General features: G+C 54.3%; 1 protein-coding gene across 7 annotated transcripts in view; it reads left to right on the top strand.

Moving 5' to 3' along the window:
* Nucleotides 1-1316: 1316 nt before the first annotated feature.
* P2RY2 (purinergic receptor P2Y2) overlaps nucleotides 1317-15216 on the top strand; it is a 28430-nt gene continuing 14530 nt past the window's right edge. For 2 of the 7 annotated variants that reach the window (XM_060605697.3, XM_060605695.3), the window contains exons 1-3: nucleotides 1332-1645; nucleotides 3831-3904; nucleotides 10827-10999. The gene's annotated coding sequence lies outside the window, so the exon portion shown is untranslated. Of the gene's footprint in view, nucleotides 1646-3830; nucleotides 3905-10826; nucleotides 11000-15216 lie in introns of all 7 variants that reach the window. The other 5 variants (XM_060605696.3, XM_060605694.3, XM_060605700.3 and 2 more) reach the window with 5 other exon arrangements.

A 15216-nucleotide genomic window follows, 5' to 3' on the forward strand; every position in this document is an offset into this window, starting at 1 on the left:
CCTGGGCTCCATAAGTAGGAGCCGTGAGATTCCTAGCTGCCTATAAGCTGCATGGACCAGCTTGCATAATAGGTGGAGGAAGCTGGACAAGAGGCCTTTGTGTCTTCCAGGCAGAGGTCCCTGGGGGACTACAGAGGCAGCTCAGTCACACAGGGCTGTGTGTCTGCTCTGCTCCTGCTCCTGGCAAGGCTGTAACCAGTATCATTCCTGGGCCCCTCCTGGGACCAGCAACCAGGACTCAGTCAGCAGGTGGGAAGCCCAGGAGAACCCAAGGCTCCAGGGCCCTGGGCAATCTCCTTGACCACAGAAAGAGGCCTTCTGTGCAGTCTCCAGACACCCACCATCCAAAGCCCCCCATGGATGAACACCGGTTGGTGGGAGAGTAAGTGTGATTGATTGCCTCTATGTCACAAAAAAGGAAGCCAGGAGAGGGACTGGAACTGTGGGTCAAGGTCTCCCAGAGTCAGTGCTGAAGCTGGGTCAGAACCTATATTCCTGACACCTAGACCAGAATGAAAGAGAGGGAGGCATTCATTCATTCATCCATTCGGCATCCAACAAGTATTGGGCAACTCCTGGGAACTCTGGCATGGGGTGTAGGAAGAAGGCAGACCTGGTCATCCACCTCCTGCTGCTCACAGTCTAGAAAAGGTACAGACAGGGTCTCTGACCAGAGAAGGCCATCAGAGTGGGGTTGAAAGCAGAGAAGGGAGTGCTGTGTGTAATCTGAGAAGGCAGCTCAAAGGAAGCAGCTCAAGTTGAGGGATCAAAAACAACCAGGTGTTCAGGAAATTTCTAATGACTATCCTGCCCAGTAACGGGAGCATAGGTGAGGCTAGGCTCTCCCCACCTTCCCCTCCCCAGCCACCTTCTCCTCAGGAGCAGGAGAGACACAGGACCCTGAATGTCTGTATCTCCTCTCTGGGCGACGGGCACACCCTCCCCAGCCTCTGGGTCCAAAGCAAAGGGAGGCAAGTTCTCGGCGTGGTGCTCTGAGCAGGTTCCTGGCAGGAGAGGGCGCAGGTTCACGGACAGGTCCCGTGGTGGGCAGCGACGGAAGCCACACAGGTATCGACAAACTTTGCACATTTAGTGTCTCTGAAACCCTGCTCTCACGTCGTGTGAGGAAGGCGGGTTCCGCCAGGCGGTAGGCCAGTCGCCGCAGGCCCCTTCCCGCGCTGCCCGTATCCCCCCCAGCCTAGCGCCCCCGCGCGGGTGGCGAGGTGTCCGTTCGGGAGGGAGGAGGCGGTGCCAGGGTCTGTCCAGAGTCCGCCCCGCCCCCGCCTGACCCGGCCGGGGCAGGGAGCTGGGCGCGGCGGGCGGGGCTCGGGGCACGTGGGTGCCGGCGGCGGCGGCGGCGGCGGCGGGACGCGGGCGCGGGCACCGGAGCGGCGGCCTCGGCGCTGCTGGCGGCCGAGCGCCCCGCGGAGGTGAGGGGCGGGCTCCCCGGAGGGATCGGAGGAGGAGACAGGTCGGCAGGCGCGGATGCGGTGGCTGCCCACGCGGCGCTGGGCAGGCAGAGCCTTGGGCGCGTGGCGGTCCGAGTGGGGCACGGCTCCGAGCAGTGGGAGTGTGCCGGTGAGTTCGTGGTCGAACTTTGTCTCCGCCGTAGCGTCGATCTCCGCGAGCGCGATCCGATACCCCGGTGAGTGTGTGTCGGCCTCTTTGGGAAAGTCAGTGTCAGTGGGTGCGTGCGTGCGCCCCAGCGGGTCGAGTAGTTGAACCTGTGGGACTTGTTTGTGTGTGTGCTCTGGTGTGAGTGAGCGCCCCGAGGCGGGGGACCTCGGCCAGAGACCCGCGAGCCCCTGGAGCCCCGCCGAGCCTCCTCAAACCCGGGGCACTCCACCCCGCCCGGACCTGGTAAAACGGGGGGTGGGAGTGGGAGTGGGGGCTGGGACAGTGGGCTGGAAGGACAGTTAAGCCTCTGTCAGGAGGCTTTTAATCTGGCAGGCGGTGCCGTAGGAAGGGTCAGTTTGGAGAAAGGCAGTGCCTTCCCTCAGCTCCCCAACTGGCGGCTGTCGGTGGCAGGTTGCCCTACTTCCCCCCCCCAGGAGCCAGACCCAAGGGCCAGGCCCAGCTGCGGATTAAAACTGCCCGTTTGGGGTCTTTGGGGCTGGTGGCAGCTGTTTCTTTCAGCCTGGCATCCTCAGCTTCCCTGGGCCTGCAGCCTGAGGTGCGTGGTTTGTTTGGGGAGCTAGGCTGTGATAATGGGGAGCTTTTGAGGGCTAGGGTGGGGCCGTGGTAAAGTCTCAGTTATCTGTGTGTGTGGTAGTGGTTGGGAAGGAGATTCTTTAAGCAGACAGGGCCCACAAAAGCTCTCTGGAGACTCAGACCTATATTCCAATCCTGCCCTGGCCACTATGTGACCTTCTCTGAGCCTTAGTGGCTTCATCTGTAAAAGGGGAAAAACAAGAATATGGAACTTGAGGGCCATCGAGTTCCTAATGTGTGGGTCATGTTCAGCACCAGTGCTCTCCTGGATAGGCTCACTGCTTGGGGATGGGGGTGGGGTCAATCCCTGGAGGGAACTGCCTGAAACCCAAATCTCAACTATTCTCCTCCCTGGGCTAACAAGACCCAGCCTGAACCCCTTAGCCTGGGACTCAAGGCCTCCAAGAACTGCTTCTTGCCAACCTCTCCAGCCCCTCTCCTGCCTGACCCTTTACCCTCTAGTGATTGCATGTAGTTCTGCTACAGACACGAGACAGTTTCTTGCTTTTGGACCGCGGCATATTCTATATACTCACTGCCTGAAATGCCCTCCTACCCTCATCTTCCTCAGTTGGAGAATTACCTAGCCGTAGGGCCCAGCTCAGATGCTCCCTCTTTGGGGAAGACTTCCTTGATCCCACAGTTGGATTGGAGCATCTTCTGGCTCTTGAAAGTCCCAGGACTTACAGCCCTGGTTCCACCTTGGACGGTTATGGTCTCTGTCCCCCTCCTTCCCTCACCAGAGGTCTGGGGCCCCCTGGAGGACAGAAACTGGCTGTCACTCATTTCTCTTTTGCCAGCACCCTGCACAGGGCTGAGCTGAACTGAGAGAGCACCAGCAGCCTCTATCCCCTGTTCCCTACCCCCCAGCTTCCCCAGTGAAGGCATGTCTACAGTGGAGCTCCATGTCATCACAAAGAAGAGGAAACTAGAATCCGGTGATCAAGACCGGTGGCACAGGTTGTCAGAACAGTGTGTCCTAGAGGCATTACAGGACCCAGAGTGTACAAGCCGAAAACTTTGATTTCACTCTGTAGGTGATAGGGAGCCATGGAAGGTTTGTGAACAAGGAGGATTCATGGTCAAAGCAGCATTTCAGAAAGATCTCTCTGGCTGCAGGGTGGAGAATGGATTGAGTAGTGCTATACAAGGAGATCAGATATTGACACTAGAACCATCCAGGCATTACTTATACTCTGAGCCCTTGATCCCTTGGCCAAGGGTCTGGTCCCTCAGACCTTAGATGTTCCTGCTGAGGAATTTGGGGATACCTAGGACTCTCCCTCCCCCAGTGGGAGCCAGGAGACCTGCAATTGATCTCATCCCAGCTCTTCCCCCAACTTGCCGGGTGACCTTGGGGGGGCAGTTCTTGCCCTGCCAGCCTCTAAAAGGAGGCCAGCACCACTAAGGTCCTGTGTTGAGAGTATGTGCCTGAGAGGCCCTGGCATGGAAGAATTCTCAATCTCCTCTTTTTTCTGCCTTGGGCTGCCCTGGGGTCTAGCCAGAGGAGTTGGAGGATCACTCCAACCTTCATAAATGGCTGCCTTCATAAATGGCTGCCAAGCTTGTGTTGCAGACTGAGGCTACGACCCCTCCATTCCTATTTTCTTCTTGCCCAGGATGCACAGGCCCTGAGGCTTCTGGATCCTCCAAGGACCAGCTAAAAGTATGAGAAATCACCAAGGTCTCATGGGTGAGTGCTTTGATTTGGCTTCTTTCCTGGCTCTGGCCTTTAGAGAGGCCACTCTCCCCCTCTAGATTGTCAGTTGGCTATCTGTAAATTGGATCTGATGATCCTTGCCTCTTCAAATGCAAGGTTGCTATGACAATTTTTTTTTAATGTTTATTTTTGAGGGACAGTGTGATTGAGTGGGAGAGGGCAGAGAGAGGCAGGGACAGAGGATCCGAAGTAGGCTCTGCACTGACAGCAGCAAGCCTGATGTGGGACTTGAACCCAGGATCTGTGAGATCATGACCTGAGCCAAAGTCCAATGCTCAACCGACTGAACCCCCCAGGTACCCTGCTGTGACGCCTTAATTCTTAAGACAGTGGTCAGGAAAGGGCTTTGTAAGCTGTGGAGTGCAATGCACAGGGAGAAGTGTGATACTCAGAGACTTTTAAAGAAATGCATTTTGAAGATATCAGAACAAGGGTGCAGTAACAAGGGATTGTGCTAGATATTGAAATTTTAACCACTGACTGCCTTCCTCTCCCTGTGTCCCCTCTGCAAAGACAGCTTACTAGTAATAATTTATAAAAGTCTCTCATTTTATCCTTTATCAATCCTATGAGGGAGGAATTGTTATCCCCATTTTGCAGATGAGGAAGTAGAGGCTCAGGGAGTTTCCTTCCCAAGATCACAGAGCTGAGGTGAAAGCTAGGGCTACCTGTCCCAACTTACCTCTCTCCATTTAAGACAGAAGTTCCATCTGAGATTCAGAGCTCCATTCTCTGGCTTTCAGGGTGAAGGAAGTTTGAATATTGCCTTGAAAACATGACTTTAGGTTTTGCTTGTGGCCTGATTAGCCACATTGCTCACAGGACCAGAGAAGCCTAGCTGATCTGGTGAAAAAAGGTGGAGGCACCCCTGGTGAAATCCTCTCTGACCTCTGTGCTCATCCTAGAGGTCAGGTGAAGGACTAGGCCAGCCTGCTTTCTCTCTCTGTCTGTATCATCCAGCACAGGTTGGGCACAGAGCAGGTGCCAGTGAGTGTTTGAAAAATGAATGACCTTGCGGAAATGGGTATATAGTCAAAGAGGAGGGCCTTACTCCCTGGAGAGCTACAGTTGATTCTTGAGCAGAGGAGTTCCTCCACTTCCCTGTTATAGAATCTCCTAGGCCTGAGTATTTCTGGTCCAGCGTGAGTGGCTAGAGTCCCTGATGGGAGTGTGGGTAGCCTGGGCCCTCCTGGGCAGCTGCTCCCTCCTTAGCCCTCCACCCTGGCACCCTGTCTAGGGCTTGGGCCCTAAAACATGGGAGGAAGGCCTCCTTCAAGCTTCTTGGGGCCCACATGACCCTCTCTTTTCCCACCCCCTCAGGGGAGGCTCCTGGTGTTACTCTGGCTTCCTGGTGAGTGCCCAGCTTCCTCGGTCCCAGATGTGGGAGGAGGAATCTTGCTGTGGTGGAGCTTTGGGCCAGCAAGGATGTTCCCCAACTCACAGAAAATCCAGGGCCAAGGTATCAGTGCCTCTCACTGGACCATTTTATGTGTAGTCTCCTCCTTGGTCTTCCTCCCTTTAGACTCCCCTGTCCTATCTACTTTCTGTGGCATCATCTTTGTCAAGGTCAACTCTGAGTATGTCCTTCCCTGCTTAAGGCCTGCCATGGCACCCCATTGTCCTCAGGTTAGAAGCCAAGCACCTCAGCCTGGCATTCAAGCCTTTTCATGTGAGTGCCTCAGGTCCATACACATTCTGTGCCACCCACCCCTCCATTCCAGCCTCACATGACCTCCTGGCCACACTATCACACCACTGTGTCTTTGCACATGCTCTTTCTTCTGCCTTCAGTGCCCTCCTACCTTTGTTGTCCACCTGACAAATTCCTAATCTTTCATTAAGTCCCAGCTCAAATGACCTCTCCTCTGAGCAGCTTTCCCTGACTATCTCCCCAGGCTGGTTAGGGGTTCCTCTGGGCTCTATGGTTCCTGGGCTTCCCTTGGTCATGGCTTAATCACTCAAGTGGACTTCTTCCATTTCTGTGTCTTTCTCCCCATCCAGACTGGAGCTCCTGGGCTTCCCTTGGTCATGGCTTAATCACTCAAGTGGACTTCTTCCATGTCTGTGTCTTTCTCCCTATCCAGACTGGAGCTCCTGACCAAGCCTGATCTGAGTCTGGGTTTGCAGTGTTCCTCTGAGGTTGAGCACATGGGGGTACTAGCAAGTGTTTGCTGAGACTTTATGGCTCCTGGGACAGTGATCTTCGATTATGTTACTCTGAGAGTGCAGACTCCTGTGGTTCTGAGAAGCTCACAACCAAAGGCTATGAAAAGCAGCAAGTGACAGAATTGAAGAAACACTTATCATTTACTCTCAGAACCAGAGGCTCTTAAATTGGACCGTCAGAACCAATGAACTCAGAATTCTGGAAGCACCTGGAGTGAGAAAATCTCAGAATCATAGACCTACTTGTTCTACACTTTTGTCCTATTTTCTACCTTGGCTTCTCCATTCTTCCTTTTTCCTTCCATGCTGGACTCTTCCTACTTCTCTCCTGACCTGACCATAGCCCCTTCCAAGAGCCTTCCCTGCCTACTCTGCCCATGACTTCTGCCCCTCTGCCTGAGAAGGGTTTCTGTGTCTCTCAGCCAGGACAGGTAGATGCAGCCCCCCACATCAGAACAGAGCATGATTTGCTAGCCACATGGAGTACTACCTGTCCCCTTGTCTTACTCCTTCCTCAGGAGCTGTCTGGTGTGGTGATTCTCCCCATCTGATCAGTGAAGAACTCGAGGCTCAGAGAGGGGAGTTAACTTGACCAAGGTTGCACAACATGGGTGGTTTGAAGTTGGAGCCTGAACCCAGGGTTCTTTCTTCTTGGTCTGGCTGGAGACATTTGGATGTGATAGGTCAGGGTGGAGTCCAGGGCACTGTGGTTCTCAACTGGTTCCATTAAGCAGTGTGTCTATAGCACTGTGCTGGGCTGGACCCTGCTGGGTCAGAGGAGGGACAGGTAGTTTGCAGTCCTGCTCTGGGGTTGGGGGTGAAGGTGCTCAACCCTACACTGAATGTAATTAGAACATCAGACCTTGAGTAAGGCCCTTCCTCTTAAGGAGTCTCAGTTTCCTGGTCTGTAAGTGGGAGGCCAGCCTGGTTGATCTGAGACTCGTGCATGCATTCAGATGTTCTCTTAGTGTGTGGCGCCCACAGCCAGGATTCTAGGGGCTCCCTACAGGGTGAGAGTCTCCAAGAGGACTGGTGAACCCAAGGGCCTTCTGGAGGAGGCTGCAGAGGCTTCCCACTTGCCACAGCACCTACTGATACTATCTGAGGTTACCCCCTCAGCTGTTTCCTCAGACCAGCCCCAGTGCTGGTGGTGCAGAAAGCGTATCAGGCAAGGCTGGGAGCCTATTGGCCTTCAAGCCTGTGGAGGACATTTGGGAGGGGGTGAAAGATAACTTCCAGGATCTTTCCTGTCCTCCTATCCATCCTTGCCCTCTCTACTTCCCTCAAGCCCCAGGGATGACTGTCAGTTCCTGAGACATACTATGTGATCGTTTGCCCTGGTTTTTGCTCACTCTACTCCTCTTCTGTTTCCACGCACCTGACTCTTGTCCATCTTCCAAAATGAAGGTCAGGTGTTCTCTCCTCCAGGAAGCCTTCCCTGACCACCCTACCCCCAGTTCCTATTAGGGACCCTCTTGGCTGCTTCAACCCAACCCTGGTGCCTCTGCTTCCTTCAGCCCTGATCACCCTGAATTATCATTGCCTTTTCTGGGTCTTCCCCTATCCTCCCCCACACCCACCACCTTGACAGTGAGCTCCTTGAGATCACAGAAGGGTCCAACTCAACTTGGAGTCCCCAAGTGCCCTGAATGGGGACAGGCATAGTTATGGCAAACCTTTGTAAAGGGTGAATGAACTAAGGAGTATAGTTGGGTCTAGTTCCTTCGGGCGGGGGGGGGGGGGGGCGGGCAGTCCTCGTACTGCCCTTCCTCCTGAGGATGGCCTTCAGGGTGGGAAACTTGACCTATAGTCAGTCTGACTGTGACCTTGCTACTTTGCTCATAATTCCTATGGCTTTCCTGCCCCTCTTGTCTTCCTGAAATACTCCCATCCTCCCTATCTTCACCACCTGCTGAAATCATATCTTTTTAAGTTATTTCATAAAATGAATAAATCATCTCCTTTAACTATCTCAACAACCTTATGCAGTGCATACCCTTCTTAGATTGTAAAGAAATTAAGATTTGGGTTATAGAGCTGAGACTTGTCCAAGTACCACAGATGGAAATGGCAGAACTGGGATTTCCCACCTGCCCAGTGCCCTCCCCTGTCCCTCGATGACGTTCTGGGTCCAAGTCCTCTGTTTCCCCTCACAGCACCCCACCCCCAGCAGAGGCAGGCTGCAAGGGTTTCCAGAGTGGTGATGCGTCACACTCCCCTGCTAGGCTGGACAGGGCCAGCCAGGTAGGCAGGTGAATGGGCAGTACATTCATTCTGGAGCTGCCCTAGTGGAGAAGCTGGAATGTTGTCCAACCACCCTGGAAATTCTGCAGTCAGCCTGGGAACTGCCTCACCCCCTCCTCATGGCTTTGAGTTAACCAGCCTGGGGCTACAAGGAGAAAGACCCAGCCCTTGGGGTAGGGGCGGAGCCAGGCAGAGGGGGCAAGTGGTCTGCCCCTAACTCACTGGTGACCGTGGATGAGATCTGGGGCTACCGTTTCTGGCCTTAGTTTGTTGTTGTTTTAATTGTAAAATGAATACAATAATCATCATGTCTGCTTCACAATGAGGAAATACCAGGAAGAGTAGATTCTAGCCCTGCCACTAGGGTGTTCCCTCTGGCAGAGAACTGACCAGACAGGCAGAGCCATGGGGCTCAAAGAGGGCTGGTCAGGAAGCTTTCCGGAGCAGAGGACCTAGGCTGAGGAGGGTAGCGGATAGTGATCAGGGGCACGGCTCCTGCAGTCAGACAGATCAAGACTGCTCTGCAAGTTGCTAGCTTTGGGACCCTGGAGAGATTATTTAGCTTCTCTGAGCTTCTCAGGCTTAAATGAGAAGAGGTCTATAAAGCCAACTAATATGGAGCCTGACACAGAGCAGGCACTCAACTTTTGTTATAATATATATGTTGAAGATAAGGGAGGGTATCCCTGAGTGAAGATATGATCATGGGACTGCTTTTGCTGTGCTTGGGACAGGAAGATGAGGCTGGAGGCAGAGAGGGAGAGTTGTCTAGAGGGGCGTCAGGGGCCAGGTCAGCCAGGGCCTTGAATGCCAGGCTCAAGAGCTTGGATGTTAGCCTGAGGGCAATAGGGAGCCATGGAAGGGTTTTGAGCTTAACAGTGTCTAGCCAGATTTGTGTTGTAGGAAGACCTGTGATTGCAGAATGGAAGATGGATAGGAGGGGAGGGGTGGAGGCAAGGAGATAAGTGAGCAGGCTGTGCAATGGTGTGGAGGAGAAACACAAGACTAAGGCTATGGGGTGGGGAAGAGTGGCATGTCTGAGCCACTGCACGGGGTCAACTGACAGGTTCATTGGCGAGCATTGGGTTACATACGGGTGAGAAAGAGATATATTCTCAAGGATATATTAGAATTTTAAAGTGTGGAAGGATGGGTGGTAGAGATCCATCTCAGAAATAGGAGAATGGCTTTGAGAAAGTGCTGTGCTCCTCCTTAGTCTCTTGAGTGAAGGCATATCCTAAGGAGAAGACGGGGTGGAGTGGGGTGAAAGGTTAACCTCTTTCGTCACTGGACTCTGGAGCAGGTTGGCAAATGGCTACCAGCCCACTGCCCCACGTGAACCTGAGACTCCTGGGGCAAGGTGTGCTGGGAAAATAGTGGCCTAGGGGCATTCCCCAGTGCCACACCTCCTTCCCATTCTTGCAGCCATCCTCCCCCTCTCCTCTTCCCACTTCTCTCCATGCTTGTACATTGCTTCCAGCCTGGAGACCTGGCTTCAACTGTCTCAGACCCCCCCCCCCCCCCCCCGCCCCAGTGCAGGGAAATGAAGCAGATGGAAAGAGGAAGGGAATGTTCTTTTTCCCCTCTGGTAAGTCTGGTTCTGGAGGATGCTTGGACTCGCACATACAGAGGGGTCCCTCCACCATGTAACCATCCCCTCAGTGAAACCTTGTGCCTGGTGTGTGTGTGAGGGCCTGCCAGACAAGACAAAAGCCAGGGCCAGAATTCAGAAGGCCTGCATTCCAATCTTGGCTCTGTCCCTGACTTATGGTGAGGCCTTGTGACAGGGCCTCTGTTTTCTCCTCTGTCAAATGGGTTTAGTGCAGGTGATTTCTAAAGGCTGTTCTAGTCCCTGTCTAGAACAGTGTGTGTGTGTGTGTGTGTGTGTGTGTGTGTGTGCACATGCTGTATATACATCTGAATGTGACTGTGTATGTCTCCATGTATCTGGATATTTGTGTATGTCCATGCCTGTGTGTGTTCATGTGTGTTTACAGCATCTATGGAGGAATGATTAGAGATGGGACAGGGGAGGGGGTGTGTTCCAGGTAGAGACATAGCTTGAACAAAAAAACGTATGGGCGGAAATACTATTGAGTGGATACTGGGCAAGGAGGGTGTTGACTGTTTCCTACTCTAGGGACTGAAGCATAGACCAGGACAGAGGGAGGGGCATTGGAGGCTCAGCTCAGCTCAGCTCTGCAGGATGTGAGGGAGACCTTTCCCAGCAGAGCCACACTCCTGTGAAAGCGGGTGCCTGGGGAAGGAGGCTGGGAACAACCATCCCTGGAACATGTGAGCCGAGGGTAGACAGCCAGGGCGTGTGGGTGGGCAGAGGGCACCCCTCCTGGGACAGGCAAACACACCAGTGCTTGCCTCTTTTGGACCAAGGTTGAAGCATAGGAGGCAGGCCTGGGAGGGCTCTGCCTGGCTGACTTCCTATGACCTGGAACCCAAGAGCCCATGCTGTCTCCACCTCCCACAGAGCCCACAGCACTGCCCGCCCTGAGAAGTGCTGGAAGCTGGGTTTATCCCCAGGCCGGAGGACCTGTTTTTCCTGTTTCCTGAAGAATTCCCTGCATCCTGGTCCAGGCCTATGCATTCATGAATGAGAAACAGGCTCTGAACATCCTGACTGTGAGAGCAGGGGCTGGTCAGGTATGGACATGGGAGGGCAGGGTCCACTGGCTGGGAGGCTCACTTGTGCATGTGTATATGCTGGACCAGGGTTCGATCCAGGGGATCCCCACCCTGCTCACTCATCCCAGGCTCTGATGAATTCAGGCTTCAGAGCCAGGGAGTCCTGGTGTCAAACCCATTTTTTCCAACTCCTGGCAGTGTGATCTTGAACAAATAGCTTAACCTCTATGGCAGTATCTCCTGAGGAGTGAGGGTGGGGGCTGCTGCATGGATGCTGTTCAGCCCAGGTTTGGCCCCTACAAAGTGAGGTGTTGGGGGTAGGGGGCACCAGGACCAGAAGCTCCTGACTCAGACTGACCCATGACCTGAGCCAGAGATGAGCAAGATAAAAGAATGTGCTTGATTCAGACAGCTGACCCACCTCCAGAATGCCTAGGTCCAGTTCCCCTCTCCTGGCATTTCCCTGGCCTGTCCAGAGAAGGGCAGGGCTCTTGAAAGAGAGGAAGTCCAGAGGCCTGTCTAGGGCAGGAGCAGGCCCAGGTGTGCTGGTCCCCAGGAGTGCTCCCCAGGAGGCCACCTGGGGTCAGCAGCTGAGAAATCTTTAAGTGTCAGGACAACTCTGGGAGGCCCTCAGAGGAATAAGGGAAAGGAGAGCAACTGCCATGAGGCTCAGCCTCCTCTGGACTCCCATATCCTCTTGTGCTTGATTGTTTCATTCATTCATTCATTCATTCATTCATTCTTCCACTCATGTCATACCTGCTTTGGAGCAGGCCTCTTGCTGGATGATAGGGACAGAGAAAAGAATCAGATGGACCAAGACTTCTAGAAGCACCTAGAATGTTTTGGGGTTTCTAGAAGGTGGAAACACAAATTCCCAACAGGGTGTGAGGAGTGTCTGGGGTGGTAGAGTGCGAGAGCTTCAGAGATGAGGTGACCCTTGAGAAGAGCCTTGAGGGATGGCCATGATGGAGTACAGTGTGAATGGGTTTTGGAAGGGCTGTCCAGGCAGAAAGAATAGCATGAGCAAAGGCAGGGAAGGCTGGCAGGGCACTTAAAAGGGGCAGAGCCAGCCAGAACCGGGCACAGAGGGGCTGGCAAGTGGTGTTGGACAAAGATGGGAGCTGGTCTCTAGGGTGAGAGATCCTGGGGAGAGACCCCAAGGGTATGGGAGGTAAGGAGAGGTAGAGGAGAGGGCTGAGAGAGAGGGTTAAGGAGTCAGCTGTCTTCATAAGCAGGGGCCGGAGGGGGGTGCAGGAAAGATGTACTCACAGGTTGATGGGCCAGCCTCTCCTGCCAGGGAGAGGGCAGGCAGGGTCAGTCTGGAAGGGGGCCATGACAATGGAGTCCCCAGCTGGCCTGGGAGGGTGGAGGCCAGGATGTCTTAAAACAGGTGGAAAGGACAGCTTCCTCGCTTCAGGAGAAAGTTAGGGAAGTCTCCCCCGCCCCCCCCCCCCCCCCCCAGCATCAGAGATTCCACCCTTGATGATTAGAAAGAAACTCTGTGTAGAGATGTGGACTATGGCTGGAGGGGTGGAGGGTGGGGGAGGGCCATCATGACCCAGAGGAGAGACCCGCCAGGCCTAGGCACTGGGGCAGGAGCAGAGCAGCAGTGTGGAGGGGGACTGGGTGTGTGTGCTTCCCCTGTCTTCAGTGGGCAGAGCATCTCATGGGGATTTAGGACTCCAGTTCTCTAAGGCTGGGAGATTCAGTCCACGAGAGGTCTGAGCCTCAGAAGGGCAGGAAATGCCTGATGTCACCTGGGGTTTCGTGGCAGAGCTGGACACCCCAACCCAGTGTCCCCACGGGGGAGGGAATGTGGCCTCTCCACAGCTCCTCAGTCTCACTCAGGCCTCCATGCTCCTCCTGTAGCTGCTGGGAGCCAGGAACTCCCAGCCCACCTCCCAAAGTGCTGGATCTGGTGGTCCTGGGCTTTGCCCTTCCCCACGTCCCATGACACCCCTCAGGGCACCCCACATTTACCATGTCTGACAACGAGTGCCCCTCTCCCCATACCTGCTCCTCCCCCAACCCCTGAGCCAGACACCCTGCCCCTCTTCAACCCAAACTCCCTCTGGGCCAGACTCTCTGGCCTTCTTCCCTAACCCCTCCACATCTCTCCCCTCACAAGGTCCCCAGGCCTGGCCCTGGCTTAGCCTTTAGTACCGGTCCCCTGGCCCACCACACTCACCTGCTGCACAGCCTCCAGTGAAGACCTTCTATCGCTCCTCCACTGGTGGAGAGCTCTCTGCAGATTTCAGGAAAAGGCCACATCTGGGCTGAGCCTTATACCACCACAACGTACCTACTATGTGCCAGGCACTGCTCCAAACATTTCACACAAATTACTCAATCGTCACAGCAGTTGTATGATGTAGGTTCTATTAATCGCCTCATTTTACAGATGAGGAAACAAAGGTGGTCTGGCTCCAGAGGCCAGGTTCTTAATCGCTGGAGTTTGTTGCACTGAAGTATAAAAAGTTGTAATTCCAACAGGTGGAGACGAGGGGTGTGAATGGATTCCAGGTTGAAGGAGCACCATGAACTAGGGCTGGGAGGGAGAGTGGTGGGTGCATTCAGGAAACTGCAGGTCACAGAGGATGGGGCTGGTGAGGCTGACAGAGGCTGGGTTATGAAACCATCCCATACCAGACTGAGGAGGAGTGGGGTTTTCTCCTGAGAATAGGCAGGAGTCGCAGAGGGTTTCGAACAAGGGAATGACTTTGTCTTCAAGAAGGCCCCCTGGATTGGGGGAACTGAGGCTAGAGGCCGGGAGGCGGATGCAGTGGCTCTGGCAGCAAGGGTGGAGGCAACGCGGGGCTGCAGGGAGAAGGGGTGGGATGCAGGAGACGCTTGAGTGTCGGGTCCTCAGTCCTGGCTCGGGGCAAGAGGGGTCCTAGGAGCTTGGCCCTGCCAGAGTTCCCCATGGCAGGGGGAGCTGCCCCTGCTCAACTTGGCACCACACAGCCTCCCTGCCTGCTCACCCTGGACCAGCCCTGGTTCCTTGGGGAGGAACCTGTGTCTGTGAGAGGCAGGTGCATGCTCTTGGTTGCACTTCTGCTGACACCAGGAGACAGGGAAGATTCTGGGGTGCGGGGATAGGGTTTGGGGAGAGAAGGGAAACTGAGAGACCTATGTGTCTCTCAGCCCCCTAATGTCAACCTCAGGGGCCCTGAACTACTACTGGGAAGCCAGGCTGGGCAGGAAGCTCATGGTCTAAGGGAGTGGATGTCACTGGCCCTCTAGAATCTCCAAGCCCCAGCCTCTCAGGACCTTGGTTCCAAGATAAAGGGAATTGTACCACCCCAGATACCTAGGATGGGGAGGACTCACATGTCATCTGCCCCCTCTGTCCTCCCAGACACACCCACACACAGGACACAAGCCTTTCTGCAGACTCTGCTAGAAGAGACGCTGGCATGCCCCCAGAACAAGGAGTTCACTACCTCCTTCCTACAGCCCCTTCCACTGTGGGATGCACCTGGATGAGTTGTAGCCATCCCTAACCATATGACCTTAGCCAAATTACTTGAATGATCTCAGCCTCTTTATTGGAAAACTGGGCATGATAACCTGGTTCCCAGAAACATGTTGTAAAGATGAAACGAAGTAACACTTTAAAGCATCCATGGTAGTGAGGTTTGAAAAAATAGCAGCTCTCCGGCCCCTTCCCACTGTTAGAAAGTTATTCTTCATGTTTGTCCCAAACCTGCCTACCTGCTATGATTTCCAGCCTGACGCTGGGAACTTTGGCCACATCTTTGCCCTCCAGCCTGGGCTCTCTGTCCCCTGCTCCCCGCTGAGAGAGAGCTCTTACTGGTCACATTGGTGGGGACAAGGAGATGACGAAGATGGACAATTTGTGCTCCAGGTACTTACTCTGTGGGCAATCAGGCCCCATGGGTACATATGCCCACTAGGAATAAGGCAAGAGACCATCAAGATAGTGGTGGTGTGTGAAGAGAAGCTGGGTGGGTATGAGGGAAGCTGAATTTTCCCCACAAAAGAAGTCCCTCTCTGCTCCCATTCTCACCTCTGCCCCAGACTTCCCTGGCATCTTCAGAAGGGTCACTGTCCCATCTGGTAGCCTCATGGGCCGGGGAGCAGGGCTGCTGTTTACAAGTGCCGAAAGTGCCAGAATATAGGAGTACCTAAAAACTATTTGCTGGGAGGTTAATGAATGACTAAAGGGGGAGACCCTTGGAAATACTCCCTCAAATACCAAAATACCAGGC

The sequence above is a fragment of the Panthera onca genome, chromosome D1 (genome assembly GCF_046562875.1).
Source record: "Panthera onca isolate mPanOnc1 chromosome D1, mPanOnc1 haplotype 2, whole genome shotgun sequence".
In the NCBI taxonomy this organism is placed as follows: domain Eukaryota; kingdom Metazoa; phylum Chordata; class Mammalia; order Carnivora; family Felidae; genus Panthera; species Panthera onca.